Here is a 22,854-nt window from a genome sequence, read left to right on the forward strand (position 1 = left end):
GGTAGAGAATCAGGACCACTGGACACCTTACAGGGACTGCATTACAAACTGTCCAGGACTTGTAGTGAAACGTTTCACTCAAAGAGAACACTTAGTGATGTAACAGCTCTTACGTAATGAGAGGCTCCACATGCAGAAGATGTTCTGAAACGGATGAAGTGACAATGCCATAAAAAGTACAATCAGTTACCACGTTCTGTTTGTGTTGTTAGGAAGATGGACCGTTAGTAGCCCCATCAATTACTCTGCAAGTGCATCGACAGTGACAATAAATACTTTCTGTACTCCTCATAATGGTCTGCATGCCCAGTCCTTGGTAAACCAAGCCAACTCAGAGAAAACTGTAAAACTGAACGTATTTCTTTGCAGTAACTTCAGCTTTATATATGGATTTTCCGAACACATGTGGGCACACACACACACTCACACACACGTTTATCTCTGTCTGTACTGCATTTTAGATGAAGTTTTCTTTGCTGGCTGTTCACCTGTCTTTCTCAATGTAATCTCAGAATAAAAGTGATAATGGATAATGGGTTCAAAACATATACTTTCTTACATAGAAATATATGTACTGCAAACATTGCCACAAATGTGAAGCTGTTTTGTCCCCAAGTAGCGTAAGCTGGCATCTATCAGTGAGTAGATGATGTGTATGTGTACACGTATGTGTCTAAGTGTTTGTTTTAAAAAATGTTTAATAAATATATTGTTTACAAAGCAATGACTTGTTGCGTTTCTTGAAAGATGTAGGTTTGTTCCTCTAGGCAATCCTCTAAAAGGCGGGGTGAGGTGAACGTTTCTTCCTGATGAAATATGCTGCACTGAACAAATCCAAGAAACTTCAGAGAAGATTATATACTCCTGACAGCCCAAATGTGATAAGTATATCAAGATTTAGTGTCCCTTTATTAGTTTCTCTTACAAGAGAACACCACAGCTGCCAAATCTGAATCATTACCCTCATTTTTCCTGATATAATCAGTATGAAAATGGTGACTATCTGGATATTGCCTCAATATGAGCTTTTCTAACTAAATAAGGTGAGATCAACCTTATTGTATCACTCACTGATTAGAGTTCTGATTAATGCTTCTTCTTTTATTTCTATTCCCCAGGTTGAGATAATGCATATGCTCGTGAATTACTGGGCCTGGCACCTGTTTCTGAATCAGGTCCTTTCTAATATGTTTGCTGAGAGTTTGGAGAACCCATAGGCTTCTGGGAAAGTTTAATTACTGCCAGACTTGCCCTTTCCTCTCTCTTTTATTTTCCATAACTTCAGACTAAAAATAATGCCCCAAAACTGCATAGTGTGTTTATTTCATTACATTGAACAATGTCCTGGTCCAAAACAGTACTGGGCCAGCAGCTCTAAATACAGATACTTTACATTTTCTCCTGAAACACTTTTGAAGAAAGAAGACAGAAAAGCATTAAAAACTCACCACCCCCCAAAATTCAACTGACAGAAAATCTTTTGCTATTATCAGAAAAGATTTGGCATTAAGTATAAAGACAATTGAGCTGGGTTGAGAAAATAATAGGTGGCTCTCCTGTTGTTCACTTCCTTAAGTGGAGCAGTCTGTTCCCTTGGAAATAAAATGGGAAGAAAGAATTTCTCCCCCAAATCCAGTAAACATAACAGTAAGGGAACAAAGCAGCTTCTATTCACTGCAAGCGGATTGCTTTTTTCAATGGGCAGATTTAAATGTCCACTCCCCATGCCATAATATCGCTTTTTTCTTTTGCCCATTTTATTTTTTAATAGTTTTTCTAAAAATTTATTTATTTATTTATTTATTTATTTATTCATTCATTCATTTATTTATTTATTTAGAGAGAACGCAGGGGGTGGAGGGGCAGAGAGAAAGAATGCCAAGCAGACTGTGTGCTGTTAGCATGGAGACCCATATGGGGCTCAATCCCACCAACAGTCAGACTGTGACCTGAGCCGAATCCAAGAGTCAGATGATTGACTGACTAAGCCATCCAGGCTATGGTGCCCATTTTAATACTGTGCTTATTAAAAAAAAAAAAAAGTAGGAGGTAGGATAGAAAAGGCAAGATGAGTGGGAAAGAAGCCATGGAAGATATACTCTCCACAAATAAGACGCCGAAAGTTTTTGTCAAAGTCAAACATCTTATGACAGAATGTGGCATATATCCAACTTCCACTAAAGAAAGACAAGAGACAGAATTTATTATTTTATATCAAGGGTCAGCAAACTATGGCCTATGGCCACTGTCTATTTTTGTAAATAAAGTTTTACTGGAACAGTCACAATCATCCCTTTATGTACTGACTGTTAGTGTTTTCACACTACAACAGCTGAACTGAATAACTGAGACAGAGACTATCTGGCCCTCAACACTTAAAATATTTACAACCTGGTCACTTACCAAAAAAAAAAAAAAAAAAGTGTACCTTATATAATTAAACTATCCAGAGATGGTTCAAGATTCAGGGATGTTTGTTGCTTAGGGTCTCTCTTTCTGTCTCTGTCTCTGGCCCACTTCCCTCTCTCAGAACTCTATTCCAACACGTTAGTTTCATTCCCATGCAGGCTTTGTTTAAGTGGTTACAAAGAATATCATTGGTAGTTTCAAATTCATGCTATCATATTAGAAACACTTGAGAAGCAAAATATTTTTCAAGTAAGTGGAGCACAAACCTGTGGAGGCTTCTCGCCCAACATGGCTAATGCTCTCCTCATTGAAGCTATTCACTGAAGACAATGTGATTCGGCAGGCCTGTGTCACAGATTCTCTGGGAAGGACATAGCACAATGAGGCTAACTCAAACCCCCTGTAATGAGCATGTCCGTTACTGATTTGTGGATGACTGTGAGATTAAGGACAAGAGGGGCAGATATAAAACATGTTCACTTCAGTGCCAATGAAGAGGAAAGGAAGAGTTCTGGGAGCCAGCATAATTAGGTTTGTAGTTTTTGCTTGCTATACAAAGGGTTAAAACACTAGGCCATGTGTGTAAGTCCCTCAAACCATCAGATACTCTAATTGAATGGACATTTGATATCAACAATCGGACCTGCTATGACTCTAAGAGAAAGTTTAAACCAGAATAAAACAGACAATGTGAGATTAAAAAGAAAAAAAATAGTTGTTCATACATTCTATATATTGATAGATACACAAATATGCATTTTTTCTAATTTCACATACTTATTCAAAAAATATTGAGTACTAATCATGATTGTGGCATGCTCTGTTTTTAGTATTGGGTATAAGAAGGTAAGAAGACACTAAGAAACAAATTACTAGATTATAGATAAATCCCTAGAGAACTGATCATGACTTATACATCTTTAATGTTTCCTTTAAACTCTCTGTTAAGGAGAAACATATCCATTCTGAAATCTCAAAATAAAAGCATATCTCTTATTTATTAAAATTATCAAAGAAAATTTTGAAGATCTTTACATTTTCATAACAGCACATAGTATGCTTTGTTAAGATATTAAACAGAGAAAAAAAACCCTCATGGACAGAATGGATTAAGGCATGGTAATCTGATATGGGAAGAAAATGGGATGTATGCACAGATGATAAATAGTAATGAGAAAGGAGACAACTGACAAGAAAGTTTAATATTCTGCTTAAGAGAATGGGCTTTGGGGTTTAATGAACCTCATGTCATTTCCAAGCTTTTGTGTAATTTAAATTCATAAAGCTCCAGTAAATTAATATGTAAATAGTATCTACTTTATCATTTTTAATGGCTAATAATTTAATTTTAAAAATACAAAAACATATGGAGAGAATGTAAAAACTGACCAAATACTACAAAAAAGAGTAATAGATCATAAACAAACAAAATATTTAGGAACATAATCACAAATAAGATCAAATAGACTAATTATCAAAATAAATGCAAATTAACTAAAATCTACTTTATAAAATCTTTGTAAAATCTAAATTATAAAAATACCAAATCTGAAATTGGAGGAAAAATTAAGACTAAGAAGAAATATTTTTAAAGAGATGACAGAATGAATGATAAAAAATTAAATGAATAACATTCATTGGGCAGTATTGAAGAAGATTGTAAGAATACAGTACAGATATTCTTTTTTAGACTAAGTAAAATTAAAGCAAGTTCCTTCAAAGAGCAATAAAAAGAAGTCTATTCACAATATGTAGAGCTTTCATACAGAAGAGTCACACAGTTATCCATAACAATTCAACTATATTATCAAATATAACTTATATTATCAACATATATATTTACATAGATGTGTGTGTGTATATGTGTGTGTGTGTGCGTGTGTGTGTGTGTGTGTGTGTGTGTATACATGTTTAACTGCCTAAAATAGAAGGAGATACTGAGAAACACATTCTTTATAAAGCCTGCAACATATATCTATCAGTGTTAGACACACAAAGTAAATGCAACAAATATTCAGTGTAGAAGTAATTTGATATAGCAATTAAAAAAGAGTGAAAAGATTTCTAGACATGAGGTAGTAAAAAGTAACAGCCTTGACTGTCACAAGTGGAGAACTGGACCAAATGTATGGAATATATATTTTTAGGTGTTGGACAACAGGCAACATAGCACTGAGATCATGGGTGGAGGAAAACAAATGAGGTGAGCTCAACAGTCACCTCAGTTTTCTTTGTGGAGGAAATTTCCAAACCATGGGGGAATCCACAACACGTTCAAAAGGAGGAAGGACTCATGCTGAATCTAGTGATTCTGCTGAGTTGAGGAGACGGAGACTGGAGTTCAGGGAGGAGAAGGCAGTTCGAAGTTGTGGAGAGGAAATACAAAAAGGATGAACTACTCAGAGAAAGACTTTCAAAAATTACCAGGAGGTCCCCTTGAGACTTTGCTAAGTACAAGCACATGGATAAATAGGGTAAAACTCCACAAAGTTGGTCAAAAATGTTCAGGGTTAATACACTTGGTAAAAGAATGAATGTTTTCCATTTAAGACTGAAGGAGGCCAAGAAATTCTGACAGAATTTCTAATCAGCATTGTATTTGAGTCATATTCAGAGAAATAAAACAAAAATAAACTCTGTGTGTGTATGTATGTACGTATGTATGTATACATATATACACATATATATACATACATACATATATATATATAAATAAATCAAAATAAGGGAGATTATTTTATAACAGAAAATATTGACACAACTAAAGGTATAGGAGGCATATTCCTATTACAATTTTGGTTTTTGATACTTAGTACCTAGGGTCAGTAATTGATAATAAAAATACTCAATAAAGTTATAGAATATTTGAACAGCAATATTAAAAAAAAGTTTACCCAAGTGACACTTAGGCAAAACTAACAATGCAAATACACAACCTCTTTAAGTGTAGAAAAAAAGAGTAACTGATATAGACCATATACTGAGCCATGAAAGAAATCTCAACAAATTTGAGAATAATGAAATCATATTCAGAATGGTTTATGCTAATATATATTCGAAAATATAGGGTGCCTGAGTGGCTCAGTAGGTTATCTGACTTTGGCTCAGGTCACAATCTCGTGGTTCATGGGTTCGGGCCCCGTGTTGGGCTCTGTGTGCCGTGTTGGGCCCTGGAGCCTGCTTCGGACTTTGTGTCTCCATCTCTCTGCCCCTTCCCTGCTCATGCTCTGTCTGCGTCTCTCTCAAAAATAAATAAACATTAGAAAATATAGTAGTAAAAACTATGGGTCAGAGAAGACATTACAATGAAAATTTAAAACCTTAGTTCAATATGAATAATAATAAAACAACATACTATCATTTGAGGGATGCAGCTAAAGCAGTTATTAGAAATTTATATTTTAAAATGCTTTCATTAGAACAGAAGGAGGTTCTACAATTAATGATCTAAGCTTCCAACCTGAAAAACTAGAAAATTCTGCACAAATAAACTAAGTAGAAATTAAATAATAAAATTAAGAGAAAAAAATCAGTGTAACAAAAAATGGAAAGATAATAAGAAAAATCAACAAAAGCCAAATAATTTTTATATATGTTAAGAAAAGTGATAAAACCAGGAAGACTTGATACAGAATAGAAGAGAGAAAATTAAAAGTTCCAAGATTAGAAATGAAGTGAGAACATTACTAAAAATTTTGTAAGTGTTATAAGGAAATTATATTTAACACCAATAAATCGCATGGATACAATTAATCTCAACAAAAGATTTACAAAGTAATCCACATCTTTATTTGTCCAAACTTTGTTAATTTTTGACAAGGTATCAAGGCAAGTACCTGGAGGGGATAAAAAAAAGTTTCAACACAAGATGCTGGAAAAACTGAATATCTGTATGAGGAGGAAAAAAGAAAAGAAAACAAAACAAAACAAAAAACCCTCAACTTTCTACCTGATATTACACACAAATAAAAGCTAAAGTGTAAGAAGCAAAGTATAGGAAAATACTATGCAACCCTGTGATAAACAGATTTTTTTACGTAACACAAAAATGACTAATAACAAAAGAAAAATAATAATACACTATACTATATTATAATTGAATACATCTGCTCTTCCAAATAAATCATTAAAAAAAACTGTAAGCCATATTGATAAACAATATTTTCCTAAATATATCTGATGGACTGTATCAGAATATATTGGTAACTTCTACAGATCAATAAAAGACAAGAATCTAGAAATGCAAACTACTTGTGAACTTCACAAAATAAGACAAAAGAATCACCGACAAGCACATTTAAAAAATATTGCCATTGCTAGATATCAGAAAATACCAAATTCAAACTATGTGATACGACTTCACATCCACTAGGATTTATTAATACTGATATCTCATTACCAGATACTCTTGAGGAAACATAAGAACTAAAATCTCATAATCTTTCAGTGCAAATTATGAATGCAGCAACTACTTTGAAAATCAGGTACTTTTTATCAAGTTAAAAGCAGAACTGGTTTGTAATGCAACAATTCTGCTCTTAGGCAGCTACCCAAGAAAAATGAAAACTTAGATCCTGAAAGGTATTGCATTTAGTTGCAGTTCAGAAGTGAAAGAAAAAGAAAGAAAGAAAGAAAGAAAGAAAGAAAGAAAGAAAGAAAGAAAGAAATAACAAAAGAAAGAAAGAAAGAAAGAGAAAGAAAGAAAGAAAGAAAGAAAGAAGAAGAGAAAAAAGAAAAGAAAGAACGGACGAACTGCAGCTAAATGCAACCAAATGTAGGAATGTCAAATTTTATGTTTAGCTAACAAAGCCAGGGACAAAAAAGTACTCAGTTATATAAAGTCTTAGAACGATTAGGGCGCCTGGGTGGCTCAGTTGGTTAAGCATCCGACTTGAGCTCAGGTCAAGATCTTGCAGTTGGTGGGTTCGACCCTGCGTGGAGCTCTGTGCTGACAACTCAGAGCTTGGAGCCTGCTTCAGATTCTGTGTCTCCCTCTCTCTGTCTGCCCCTCCCCAACTCCTGCTCTGTCTCCCTCTCTTAAAATTAAATAAACATTAAATTAAAAAAAAATAAAGTCTTAGAATCGATAAAATTCTATGCTGATATAAATCAGCATAGTGTTTGGGAGATGGGAAGTGCCTGAAAAATGTTCAAGTGTTCCAGCTGGGTTGATGGAAATTTCCATATTTTCATCATGGTTGGCTGAGTTGGTGGTTACACTTGTTTATGTATTTGTCAAAATTCATCAAACAGCATGCTTAAAATGTATTCATTTTATTTTTTTTTAAGTTTATTTATTTTGAGAGAGAGAGAGCGAGCACGTGCACACATATAAGCAGAGGAGGGGCAGAGAGAGAGGGAGCGAGAGAATCCCAAATAGGCTCCCCACTGCCAGCACAGAGCTCTATGCTGGCTTGAACTCACAACCTTGAGGTCATGACCTGAGCTGAAATCAAGAGTTGGACCCTTAACTGACTGAGCCACCCAGGCACCCCTGCATTCATTTTAAATTCTGTATAATTTGCAATAAATAATAAAACAAATAAGAAATGGACAAACAAAAAATAAAGTCACAATTACTCCTGGGTGACTAGTCTTTTTCTACGAGAGGATTTGGGGTAAGTACACGTAAACTGCTTAGCTTAAAATTCCAGGCATATCTCTTCTAGTTATAATCTTGGCAGAGTTACTCAGCTTTTCTTCCTCTAAATTTTCTTAACATCTCTAAAATGGGATTATTGCTTGATTAAAATATACTGAGCACACACAACAAAACTTGGAACATAGTCCAAAAATATGCATAATGAATATTACTAATTTTTAGATGTCAAGCAAAACTGAAAATAAACAGATCAAAATGCATAGGGTTTTGCCAAAGTACATTTATAGCTTCACATATTTTCATTGCTAAAAACAGAAATAGTACTGAAATATATCTTTTACAAGGCAGTTTGGAAAATAATAGTTACTTAAGGACAACCCAATACACAGGAAAAATAAAATAATGAATGAATGTGTCAAGTTAAAATAGAGACTATTTACATTAAATTTAAAGACCTCTTATTTAAAGTAAAATAAAAATACACAAAATTGTATTTTAATGAGAGACAAAAGAAAAATAATCTAAGGCATGGAGTTTAAGAAGGTTCTATAAAACTACATATATACGTATATACATATGTGTATATATGTATATGTATATATTAATGTATGTATAAAAGTTCTAATGCACTTGCTAAAAATTTGATAAGCTTTTTTAAATACACTAACTTCTGGGGAAAAAATAAATATAAATTACCATAGTAATAGAAAAACTGAATAGCAAATAATTTCCACAATAATTTGAGAAGATAAGAAAATCTCAAAACTCTCCAAATAATCTTTTTAATTTTTTTAAGTTTATTTTTGAGAGAGAGAGTGAGAGAGACAGAGAGAGGGGGTAGGTGCAGAGTGAGAGAGAGACAGAGAAAGAGAGAGAAAGAAGACAGAATCTCAAGCAGGTTTCCCACTGGCAGTGCAGAGCCCAACATGGGGCTCGAACTCACAAACCATGAGATCAAGACCTGAGCCAAGATCAAGTCAGATGCTTAACCAACTGAGACACCCAGGCAACTGTCTCCAAATAATTTTTCAAACTTGTATTACACCACACATATAATGATCATTTATTTATTTTTTTTATTTTTATTTTTTATTTATTTTTGAGACAGAGAGAGACAGAGCATGAACGGGGGAGGGTCAGAGAGAGGGAGACACAGAATCTGAAACAGGCTCCAGGCTCTGAGCTGTCAGCACAGAGCCCGACGCAGGGCTCGAACTCACGGACCTTGAGATCATGACCTGAGCCAAAGTCGGACGCTTAACCGACTGAGCCACCCAGGCGCCCCTAATGATCATTTATATATTCAAGTTTTTTATATGTATATGTGTATATTAAAAATGTTAGATAAAATATTTATTGAATAATTTTAATAATATGTCAGTTGAATCATTCTGAGGAAAGGATCCTTATCCCAGAGTTGTGATTTTATACCAGAAAATATATACTTTAATCATTGGAAATTCTGTAAGCATACTGCACAAAAAGGGTCCATAAGGAGAAATATGATACAATAAATTTCAAAAACATATTATTATTCTAAACAGTATTAAAATGCCCATAAATAACTGAAAATAGATGTGTGCTTCACAATATATATATAATATTAAATATATATAATATTATATATTTATACTATATACTATATAATATATAAATATCAATATATTAATTAATTATATTATTAATATAATAATTATATTAATTATTTATAATTAATATAAATATTAATATATAAATATTAAATCTATATATAATATAAATATATATATATAAATTGTTACAGACTTAAAACTAACCATGTGATATGAGAGTTCTCATTAAATTTGTAATCACTATTTATTTATTGTAAAAAAGCTTTCAAGAAATTTTGGGCAATTCAATAAGACATAAAATATGATTAAAGGTAATAATGAAAATAGGGAAACAAATTATCACTGCAAATAATATTTCTAAGCTATATATGTAAAAAATAAAATACACTATACAGAAATAAGTATAAAATTAATAATATAATTTAGTGTCTCAAACAGTGGGCATGTCTATATATCATAAATAAACAGTTAAAACATTTAACAATGTAGTAAAACAAATGTCTTGCAAAAAACAATATAATTTGTATTGCAATTAAGTCAGTCTACCAAAATAAATGTATAATCACAATAATTATATTATTAATATGATTTATTTAGTTAGTTATTTCAGGCAATGGAACAGGAATGGCAGTGGTAAATAGTGGGTTGATTTTGATGGATTGATTTAAAACTTTTCTAAAAATAGATCCAAAAATAATTATTTTTAAAGACTAGTATAGTATGAATATTTGGAATACCAATTGGTCATAATTATTAAAATAAAATACAATGAGGATCAGGCTTGAAGATCCCTGAGCAGACTAAACCACTTAAGCCAAATAAGCAAAACTTATTCTAGTTTATTTCATGAACATGAGGGAAACTTGACTGAGTTATGCCTTGTAAGTGGTTCTGATCATTGTAAATGAAATATAAGTCATCTTCCTAAAATGGTATCAGAAAACCATTTTAGGCAATCCCCTTCCATGTGGAAACCCCCCTGCAATAAGCAATCATTGCAAAGGTTAAACACTTCCTCATTGCCACTTTATAAGACATCCTGTGACATCATGCCTCTTAGCTTCTTAACTGTTTCAAGTATCCATGTTGTGAACAGTTTCTCTCCTGTTCAATAAAATATTCATATCAAGTAAAGCCCTCTAAATATTCTTTTGACATAATAAATGAAATGACAGTAATTAAAAAAAATCAATGTAGAATAAAATGGAGGGTTTCTTTTTTCCTGAAACAGACGTGTGTATTTGTGTGTGTGTAGCATAATTTACAATAAAGGCAATATTCCCTGTAACTGAGAAACAACTTAAAAATCAAGAAAGTGTTCAATTAAAAAGTCAAGTTAGAATTTTAGCTCATATTATATTAGAAAACAAATCTGTGGTAGATTAACAAGTTAAAAACATCACAAAATTATTTGAAAAGAAACACTTGAATTTTACAGGTAAAAACTGATTTTATAATAGACAACTGTTAAGGGCACATGGGTGCTTCAGTCATTTGAGCAGCAACTTTTGATTTCAGCTCAGGTCATGAGATCAAGCCCCACATCAGCCTGCTTAAGATTCTTTCTCCCCATCTGTCCGTCTTTCCCATTCATGCTCTCAAAAACAAAAAAAAAAAATTTCAAATGTTACGAACAAAAAGATACATGTAGGAAAATATTAGTATGTTTTACCACCTCAAGTTTTGTCTTTATTTTAAGATTTGACAAAATAATTAAAGCATTAGTGAAAAAATTTGAAAATATTTTAATATAATTGGGAAAAGGTTAATATCTTTCATAAGTTAAGAAGTTCAAGAATTAGTGAGAAAACTCTTAAGTTCACAAAGAAAAAATAATAAATTGTGTACATATTTCAGAAACAAAGGGAAATGCCTAATAAAATATGAAAACTGTCTGGCAACACCATTTTCATCCCCTTCCAATGGGAGAGTAAATACACTATTTCAGGGTATCTATTTGTCAAGATGAAGCAAGACACTTATAAATGATAATGTCCTTTAAACTAGTGATTCCTTATCAAGACTATATAAAAATCAAAATAACACACTAATGTACAAAATAGCACATTTTGTATTTATTAACAACAGAAAAGGGAAACAAATGATGAACAATATTGAAGTGGCTGAATAAATTGACAATTAGACCAGGGATTGCTGAACAGCCAATTAAAATCATATATGAGGACCTTTTATAAACAGAGAGCATGTTCACAGTATATTATGGGAAATCAATATATGAAAATTTAAGTCGATTAGATTAAGATAATTGAAATTGTCAACATCTGGTAGATTTTGGTCTAAAAATGGTAATATATAAGATTCAATTTAATAATAGCATGATTTTCAGATCCATGCAAAAAGTCCAAAATATTTAGAGCTATTTAAAATATAATTATTAGGACATTTCTAGGATTTCAAATGGTTCAAAAATGCATTTATTATTTTATATCAGAAAAATAATTTAAAACATATACCCTGTTTAAAAAATGAACTCATTAACATTTTGACATCTGTCTCTCTCTCTCCCCCTCCCTCATACATACACAACACACACACACATGCATGCACAAACAACATATGCAGAAAATACAGAATCCATTGAATAACTCCTATGTGTTCTCAGCTAGGCTGGATTGTGTTTTAGGAAATTCAAAGAGGACCCTAAAAAAGAAGTTATGCATTTTAATAATTTACTAGAAAAGATGAAACAAATATAGGCAAAACTTTAGATTAATAATTTGAATTTTACATATTTTCATACCAAAATGAGACATAAAGAGATCATGATGGAGAGTTTTTTACTGAACTTCAGACTTGAGTTTGTTGCGAAAAATAGGATTTGGTTAAGTAGAGATTATAAAGACATCCTAACACAAGTACTTGGTTAGTTTCTGGGTGATGGGCATTGAGGAGGGCACCTGTTGGGATGAGCACTGGGGATTGTATGGAAACCAATTTGACAATAAATTTCATATTAAAAAAAAAGAAACTAAGCAAGATAATTTGGATACCTAGATAAAACCCATTCTCTAGTTCACATGCTTTGCCAATGGAGGGTCAACAGAATCATTGTTTGCAGTGAAAGATGGCATAGTAATTGTGGGCCCTTCAATAAGGAACATAAAATGCAATCATGAAGCAGCCTCCAGAACCACTCAGCCAGGAAATGTTGAGATGCATTCTGCACCAGAAAATAGCAGCTGTCTTAAAAACAGTTTCTTATTGATTAGAGAGTAAGGCAGGCCATTTTTAAGGCTCACTCCCTGGAAACTTTACCATGTTGTTTGTCACCATGAAAATGTGTGTAGTTTGTTCCAGAAAAATACATGTAACAATGGAAGAAATGGTAAGATTAAGAATTCAGACCCTTGCCTTATTTCTAGCCTCATATCAATGATAAACCTATTGCATAATACTCATCGGGTCTCCCTAAGTAAATTCCTGCCTGTGGCTGAAAAGTCCTATCTATATGCCGAGGACTCCAAAATCTATATGTCCATTCTCAAGAACCTCCTGGGTCACCAGGAACAGCATCTATTCAATATATCTTTAATGACCTCAAATATACCTATGGTACATACTCAAAAGAGAGCTCTAGACTTAACACTATAAATGTGTACCCTGTACACGTCTTCCCTCATATTAGTAAATAGGCACTGTGTCATTGCTCAAGACAAATATCTAAACATTATTCTTCCCCCCACAACCAATCCATCAGGAGATTCTGTCAATTTTACCTCCAAAACATATTATAAATGAATCCACTTCTCTCAATCTTTACCATTAACTTTCATATCAACCCATTTCCTAAAAGATTTCAGTTACCTGCTGCTGGTTTCTCCCTTTCTTGTACCCAATGTCCATTTAACATATAACATCCATACTTATCTTTTAAAGATGGAAATCAGATCATATGACCATTTTCAAGATTGCAATAGCTTCCGCTGCACTTTATACAAAATCCAAACGACCAACTATTGGCTTAGAAAATCTTTTAAAAATCCTGACTTCTATCTCTAACACCTCAAGGACTTTATCCTCATTTCTACATTCTAGCATTGTCCATTTTATTGTGTTCTGCACATTTTGCAAGCTGTTTCCTACCTAGGATAGAGAGAGTAATCTTCCCATATCTGCAGGGAATACATTCCAAGATTCCCAGTGGAGGCCTGAAACTGTGGATAGGACTGAACCCTACATATGCTATATTTTTTTCCTATACATACATACCTATGATAAAATTTAACTTATAAATTCTGCACAGTAAGAGACTAACAACAACAATTAAATAGAACAATTAAAACAATAATACTATAATAAAAGTTATGTGAGTGTGATTTCTCTTTCTCAAAATATCTTATTGTACTTATTGTATGCACCCTTCTTGTGATAATAAAATGCCAATGTGATGAGATGAAGTGAGGTGAATGATGTAAGCACTCATGGTAGCATTAGGCTACTAGAGATCTTCTGACAATTCATCAAGAGGATCGTCTGTTACCAGACAGCAATTGATCAAGAGTAACTAAAATCACATAAAGCAAAACTGTGGATAAGGAGGGACTATTGTATTATCACGTTCACCAATATCTAGTTCTTTTCTGACTCTAGTCTTGTGCAGTTTCACTTCTGTGTCCTCCCTTTCAATTGAGTGGGATGTTTGATAAGACCTGGCCAATAAAATGTAATCAGGTGTGGGATGGCATTTCCAGGCTTCGCCAGTGGAAAGCCTTTATATGATTCTCTAGTCTTTCTTTCCTTGTCTTCCCACCCATAAAAGCCTTGTGTTGTACATGGCACAGCCAAAATACCCTGGGATCTCAGGCAGGTAAAGCCTAAGCTTGAGATCCTAACAGACTAGATGAAGCAGAAAACTTCCCAACCCCTGCTGAATAAGCACCATGAGAACTAATCTCTTATATGTTAAGTAATGGTAAAATTAGCCTTTCTTAACTAATAAATCACCTTAAGGGCATTGAATGAACTATTATCTTTGCCTAAAAACAAACAAACAAATAAAAACGCTTCTCACTTATTCCATACTTCACTTCTGGTCATTTATATTTTAGTTTAAATAACAATATCTCATCAGAAATACATACTCTGATGAAACAATGGAATTTAGACCCATCTACCTGGCATTCTATATAATGTCACTCTTAAAACTTCTCTATATATCTCTGATACTTTTCTAGTTCATTTATTTATTTATTTTCTTACTCTATGTCTCCAATGAGTTCTAATAAAATGACCTCAAGTATTGTGTGGCTGCTTTATCTCTAGGATTTTATTTGAGCCTGGGTCATAGAAAGTGATGAAAAATATCTGTCAAATTAGCAATTATTGTATTTCTTATATTGTAATGAAGATTCTAACTTTAGGATTTTATTTTTGTGGTACCAAAGTAGCAAAGTCAAAAGGTCAACAGTTACCTGCAGAATCAGTTCAACTAGTGTTTGAAAATCCTATAGAATTCTATCGAGATTTTTGGAAGAGTTACTACAGCATTTTTCATGTGGATGACTTGAACTTTATTTTTCATAGAAGAAACGTGTATTCTCCCAGAGGTGCTTACATAAGTAACACAGTATAATCATTTTGATATTTGAATAATAATATGAAAAACAGCTTCTTACAAGCCCCAGCAAGTGTCCCCATAAATAACGCCACATTATGCATGTAGCTTATGTGCATGATGCCTGAAGGTACCTTAAAGGGGTACTACAAAAAGCATGAAATTGTTGAAAGCTTTCTATTCCTGAAAGCATCCAAGGCAAACATCAGAGATAAAGATCACTTGAGCTATGTTTGTCTGCCTTATGGTGTTAATTAAACGCCAATATTTTTTTCTCTTGAGAAGCTCAGAATTAGATTCATATTCTCCTCTGAGAAAGACAAGATCATAAAGTATGCCTGTCACATGGTATAAGGCCTCCCATCCTTATGTGAAATCCCCAGGAGGTATTTTTCATTTACATATTTCTGAACTATTATTTAAGGTTGTAATTTTTTTTAAGTATTGTATATATTTTATCAGAGTGGTAAATCTTGCAATTTCATAGAATTTAAAAGTAGTAAGTAGTAAGGATCAGATATCATTTAATGTCACTTGGTCTAATGATAAATCTTAATCTATATTTTTCATTGGCAATAAAACTATCTATTTACAGGGTATATACTATGTACATATAAAATGAGCTAGGTGCTATGAGTGGCAGAAAAGAAGCATAACACATAATCTCAATATAAAAGAAACTTTAAGACAATAAAATTAAATTTAATTGTATAATGTCATGGGGTTCCAATACAAACCAGCATATGTCCAATAATCCAGGGGGTATGCCTTTAATAATCATCAGGATTTAAAGGAATGAGAATGGAGATATGTGTTAGGGACTCTTAAGTGATAAGACAAGCATCCTAAGTACATAAACAACAAAGGTCAGTTTCCTATAAGGTGACTTTAGTAGTGTCCCCAAATAAGTTAAATATTGTATTGATGTTCCAACAGAATTATGTTAACTAGAAACTATTAAAATAATTCAGTTATCTGAACTTCTGTTTCCAGCCAAGATGAAGAAACAGTCACTAGATTATCCTGCCACCCGAGCCCCTTATACCCTCCCCTCCCCACCAAAAATACACACAAAAGTTAGGCAAAAAACAGTTTCTATGACACTAGACATCAAGACATAGAAGACAGTGATTATTAAGAGATTAGAAGAAAAACAAAGTAAGACCCGTGATCACCCCAAATTGTTTCCTCGAGAGAATTTCTAGGCTGCAGACCAGCAAAGAGGAATCCAGACAAAGCCAGACAGACACTCTGAGTGAAAGTCCAGGAAGACCAAAGCAGCTAGAGTTTGCAGAATAGAGTACCTGAGAAATGAGTCTACCCAGAGAGAGAATCCCAACATCTTCAGATATATTCAGCATGGTACAGAGCAAATGTATACATGTGAGGCAATTGTAGGAGTCCCAGGAAAGAATGAATGAAAAGAACTAGAAGAGGAAGTAACACTAACATAGAGCTGGGCATAGAACCTATTCTTACCAGCCTGACTAGAAAACTTCCTAATTCCTGTGATACTGGAATAATTCATGTTATGTCAAGTGATCAGAATTGTCTGGCCTCAGTAGTGGGAAGTAATTAACTATCAATTAAACACAGCTCTTGTCCCACTTAACATTTTAAAAGCAAGGCCTGAAATAACTAAACTGTGTACAAGTAACTTAACTGTGTGCTAAAAGAAAGCTCTAAAATATAATAATTTAAAAATAGCCACCATCTAAAAAGGTAAAATTAATAGTAGCTTCCAATAAAAAATTACTGGGCATATAAGGAAATTGGAAATTATGACTCATGGTGAGAAGAAATACCAATCAAAACCCACCTGACTTAAAATTAGCAGAAACATTGAAACAACTTATGTAATTGTATTGCATATGTTTAACAGTTAAGCAGAAATAGATAAAATATCTTTTTTTAAAAAGACACAAATCAGGCTACTAAAGATAAAAACTACAAAATAAATACATTGAGAGAGATTAATGGAAGATTAAATACTGTAGATAAAAAGATAATCAAACCTGAAGGCACTGCAATAGAAATTATCAAAAATGGAAAATAGAGAAAAAAAGAAAAAAAGAAATAAAGTACCAGTGAGCTGGGAAAAAAAGTTCAAGTGTTCTACTATATGCATAATTAGAGTCCAGAAATGAGAGGAGATGGAGAAGGAAGAGAAAAATATTTGAGTAAATATGGCCAAAATTTATCCAGATGTAATGAAAATTATAAAGGAACTCAATGAACCCAAACACAAAATTACACACATACACTCACACAAAACTATACTGATGACAAAATTTCTCAAAACCATTAACAAATAGAAAATCTTAAAAGACTCAAGAAAAAAAAAAGAAACATTACATACAGAAAAGCATAGTCTAGGATGTTAGAGGATATCTCAAATACAACACAAGCCACAAGACAGTAGCACAACATCTTTAAAGAACTAGAAGGACTATATACTTAAAGGACTAAAACAAAATAAGTACCAATCTGGATTTCTATATCCAATAAATTTTTAAATGAAATAAATGGAACAAAAGCTGAAAGAACTTATAAATAGCAGAATCTCACAGGAAATAGCAGAATCTCATAGGAAAATAGTACCAGAGGCAGAAATAAGTCTATACAAAGGAACATGATCCGCTATGTGGATCATTGTACAGAAATTATTTAAGATAATCAAATGCTAAAAATAATAACATATTGTAGGTTTCATAGGTATCTAAGATAAAATGTATGACAACACAAAGGATAGAGTAAGAAGTAGAAGTTCATAATTGTAAAGTTCTTAGACTTTACGGGATATGGGAAAATATTACCACAAGGCAGACTGTGATAAGTTAAAAATGCATACAATAAATCTTAAAGGAACAGTCAAATAAAAGTGGCATAACTAATAAGCCAAAAAAAAAAAAGATAAAATGGAAAGTTAATAATAATAATTAATTCAAAAGAGTAAGGAAAATAGGAAAAATGGAATAATAGATGCAGTAAATAACCAGTAACAAGATGAAAGATCTAAACCTAACCATATAATTACATTAATTATAAATAATTTAAAGGCATTATCAATTTATGACCCAACTATATGCTTCCCACTAGAAATACACTCTAAATATAAGATATTGCCAGATTAAAATAAAAGTAAAGGATGGGGAAAATATGACAAGCTAACATTAATCAAAATAAAGCTGGAGTACCTAAATTAATAAATAATTTTAAAAAGTTACCAGGGATAAAGAAGATCAGGGGTCTTACATCAGGAGGATACAATAGTCGTAAATGATTATGCATCTAGTAACAGAATTTCAAAATTTCAGAACAAAACTAAAAGAACATCAAGAAGAAATAGACACATCCAAAATTACACTTAGATATTTTAATATCCCTCTCTAAATAACTGATAGAATGGATAGAAAATCTGTAAAGATATAGAAGTGTGAACAATATTAATCAAATTGTCTTAATTGACGTTTATAGAGCATTCAAACCAACAACATCAGAGTGCACACATTCTTTTCTTTTTTATTTATTTTTTTATTCAAGTTAGTAACATACAGTGGTAGTCTTGGCTTCAGAAGTAGAACCCAGTAATTCATCCCGTATATATGACACCCAGTGCTCATCCCCAAAATGCCCTCTTTAAAGCCTATCACCCATTTAACCAACCCCACAATCCCTTCTCCCCCTTCCAGCAATGCTGTTTGTTCTTTGTATTTAAGTCTCTTACAGTTTACCTCCCTCTCTGTTTTTATCTTATTTTTCCTCCCCTTTCCCTATGTTCATCTGTTGAGTTTCTCAAATTCCACATATGAATGAAATCATATGATACCTTTCTCTGACTGACTTATTTTGCTTAGCATAACACCCTCTAAATCCACCCACGTTATTGAAAATGGCAAGATTTCATTATTTTTCATTGCCAAGTAATATATAATTGTATATATGTACCACATTTTCTTTTTTTAAAATTTTTTTAATGTTTATTTATTTTTGAGACAGAGAGACAGAGTATGAATGGGGGGAGGGTCAGAGAGAGAGGGAGTGTACCACATTTTCTTTATCCATTCATCAGTTTATGGACATTTGGGTTCTTCCATTATATGGCTATTGTTGACAGCGCTGCTATAAACACTGGGATTAATGTGCCCCTTCGAATCAGCGGTTTTGGATAAATTCCTAGTAGTGTAATTGCTCAGTCATAGGGTAGTCCTATTTTTAAGTTTTTGAGGAACCTTTATATTGTTTTCCAGAATGGCTATACCAGTCTGCATTCCCACCAACATTGCAAAAGGGTTTCCCTTTTTCCGTATCCTCGCCAACTTCTGTTGTTTCCTGAGTTGTTAATTTTAGCCACTCTGACCAGTGTCAGGTGGTATCTCATTTTGGTTTTGATTTGTATTTCCCTGACGATGAAAGATATTGAGCATTCTTTCATGTGCCTGTTTGCCATCTGGATGTCTTCTTTGGAGAAGTGTCTATTCATGTCTTCTGCCCATTTCTTCATTGGATTATTTGGTTTTTGTGTGTGTTGAGTTTAATAAGTTCTTTATAGATTTTGGATACTAACGCTTTTTATCTGATATGTTATTTACAAATATCTTCTCCCATTCTGTCATTTGTTTTTTAGTTTTGCTGATTATTTCCTTTGCTGTGCAGAAGCTTTTTATCTTTATGAGGTCCCAATAGTTCATTTTTGCTTTTATTTCCTTCGCCTCCAAAGACATGTCAAGTAAGAAGCTGCTGCAGCCTAGGTGAAAGAGGTCGCTGCCCATTTTCTCCTGCAGGATTTTGGTAGTTTCCTGTATCATATTTAGGTCTTTTATCCATTTGTCTTTACAAAGATAAGGTAGTGGCCCAGTTTCATTCTTTTGCATATTGCTGTCCAGTTCTCCCATCATCATTTGCTGAAGAGACTTTTTTCCATTGGATACTCTTTCCTGCTTTGTCGAAAATTAGTCGGTCATATATTTGTGGGTCCATTTCTGGGTTCTCTATCATATTCCATTGATCTAAGTGTCTGTTTTTGTGTCAGTATCCTAATGTCTTGATGATTACAGCTTTGTAATACAGAGTAAAATCCAGGATTGTGATGCCTCCAACATTGGTTTTCTTTTTTGACATAACTTTGGCTACCTGGGGTCATTTGTGGTTACATACAAATTTTAGGATTGTTTGTTCTAGCTCTGTGAAGAATGCTGGTGTTACTTTGATAAGGATTGCATTGAATGTGTAGAGTGCTTTGAGTAGAATCAACATTTTAACAATATTTGTTTTTTCAATCCATGAGCATGGAATGTTTTTCCACTTCGTAGTGTCTTCTTCAATTTCTTTGATTAAGCTTTCTATAGTTCAGCATACAGATCTTTTACCCCTTTAGGTTTACTCCTAGTATTTAATGTTTTTTTGGTTATTCATGTATAGAAATGCAACCAATCTGTACATTGATTTTGTACTGCAACTTTGCTGAATTCATGACTTGCACAGATTCTTTTTAAGCACATGCAGACCATTCTCCAAGACTGACCACATATCCTGGGCCAATAAAAAGAATTAAATCTTTCAATAGATTTTAGAAGTTTGAAATCATACTCTAATCACAATGGACTTAAATTAGGAATTAACAGAAATATTTCTGGAAAGTTTTTTTAAATATTTGGAAACTTAATAATGCAGTTCTATATGTCTCATGGGTAAAACAAAAAAAAATAAAGAAGAAAAATTGAGAGTAGTTACATCTTTACATCTGATTTAAAATAAAAACACAACATGTAAATATTTGTGATCTGTTGCCAAAGCAATATTTAGGGGGTAATTCATAATGGTTAGAGTCAGTCCATTAGGAATATATCACAATGTTAAATCTCCATGTCCCAATAAAAGAGTGTCAAAACATATAAAGCAAAATAATGTAAAATGTACAAAAAACAAATAATGAATGAAATAAATCCATGATTATAATAGGTTTTTTTAACATAACTTATTTCAATAGCCACTAGAAAAACCAAGCAAACAGATAAAAATCAGTGATGTTATATAGGAGATTTGAACAATACCAAATAACAAGTTTGACCTAACTGACATATATATATATATATATATAGACATTGCACCATACAATAAAGGACATGCTTTTGCTTCAAGTGTGCGTGGAGTATTCAGAAAAATTTACAAAATGTTGTTTTGTAAAGCAAAGCTCAATGTATATATTTTTAAATTGAATATATTCATCATTTGGTATCATATTACAAAGAATTTAGGCTAGAAATCAATAGCAAAAGATAACTGCAACTGATCTATTGCTTAGAAAGTAAACAACATACTTCTAGAATACCTATGCCTTGGGGCGCCTGGGTGGCGCAGTCGGTTAAGCGTCCGACTTCAGCCAGGTCACGATCTCGCGGTTTGTGAGTTCGAGCCCCGCGTCAGGCTCTGGGCTGATGGCTCGGAGCCTGGAGCCTGTTTCCGATTCTGTGTCTCCCTCTCTCTCTGCCCCTCCCCCGTTCATGCTCTGTCTCTCTCTGTCCCAAAAATTAAAAAAAAAAAAAAAAAAAAAACGTTTAGAATACCTATGCCTTAAAGAAAAAAATACTTTATATTATTTATATATAAATGTATAATAAATATATACTATGTATATTTATAAGTTATAAACAGTATAAATACTTATTTATAAATATATGAATAGTATATTTTTTTACTTATTTTATTTTTAGAAAAAAAAACAATTGTTTCCCAAAGTTTGTTAGATAAGCTCCTTTCTTTAAAATTTTTTTTGTTTATTTTTGAGAGATAGCGAGAGTCAGACTGTGAGCAGGGGAGGGGTAAAGAGAGAGACACATAGAACTCAAAGCAGGCTCCAGGCTCCAAGCTGTCAGCACAGAGCCCAATGCAGGGCTCGAACTCATGAACTGTGAGATCATGACCTGAGCTGAAGTCAGAGGCTCAGCTGACTGAGCCACCCAAGGTGCCCCAGATCAGCTCCTTTCTTAATCTACTTCCTTTAGTACAGTTATTTTACTAATTTGTAGTAGTATCAGAGTTGTCACAATCTATTCCATCTTGAGTTCTTCCAAAATCTTTCGTCTTTGATCTTTTCATACTGTAAAATGTATCATTTGTGGTATACAGGTCTATACATGTGGATAAATGCATTACAGTCATTTATATATCACCATAGTGCTATAGAGATCAACTCCTTTACCCCCAAAAAAGTGTTTATGCATTTACTTGTTGAAGGACATTCAGGTTGTTTCCAGTTTTTGATGATAATAAAGTTTATGTAAACTTCATAGTACACACTTTTTCAACTCACTTAGATAAATATTTAAGAGTGGATTGCTGAGTTATGTGACCAATGAATGTTGAACTTTAAACGGATTTCTAATGTGTCTCTACAATTTTGTGCTCCAACCAGGAGTATATGAGATTTGTTCTACCTCCTAATCACCACTTGATATTGACAATCATTTTTTAAAACATTATTCTTTAGACTAGTTAATAAGTTCACAGCAAAATTGAGAGGAAGTTCTAGAGATTTCCCACATAACCCATGCTCCCAAACATGAACAGTCTCCCTCATTATCAACATCCCTCAGCACAGTGGTACATTTATTACAGTTAATGACACTGACACATCATAGTCACCCAAAGTTCATAGTTTAATTTAGGGCTCCCTC

This window comes from Panthera uncia (genome assembly GCF_023721935.1).
Source record: "Panthera uncia isolate 11264 chromosome D3 unlocalized genomic scaffold, Puncia_PCG_1.0 HiC_scaffold_8, whole genome shotgun sequence".
Taxonomy (NCBI): Eukaryota; Metazoa; Chordata; class Mammalia; order Carnivora; family Felidae; genus Panthera; species Panthera uncia.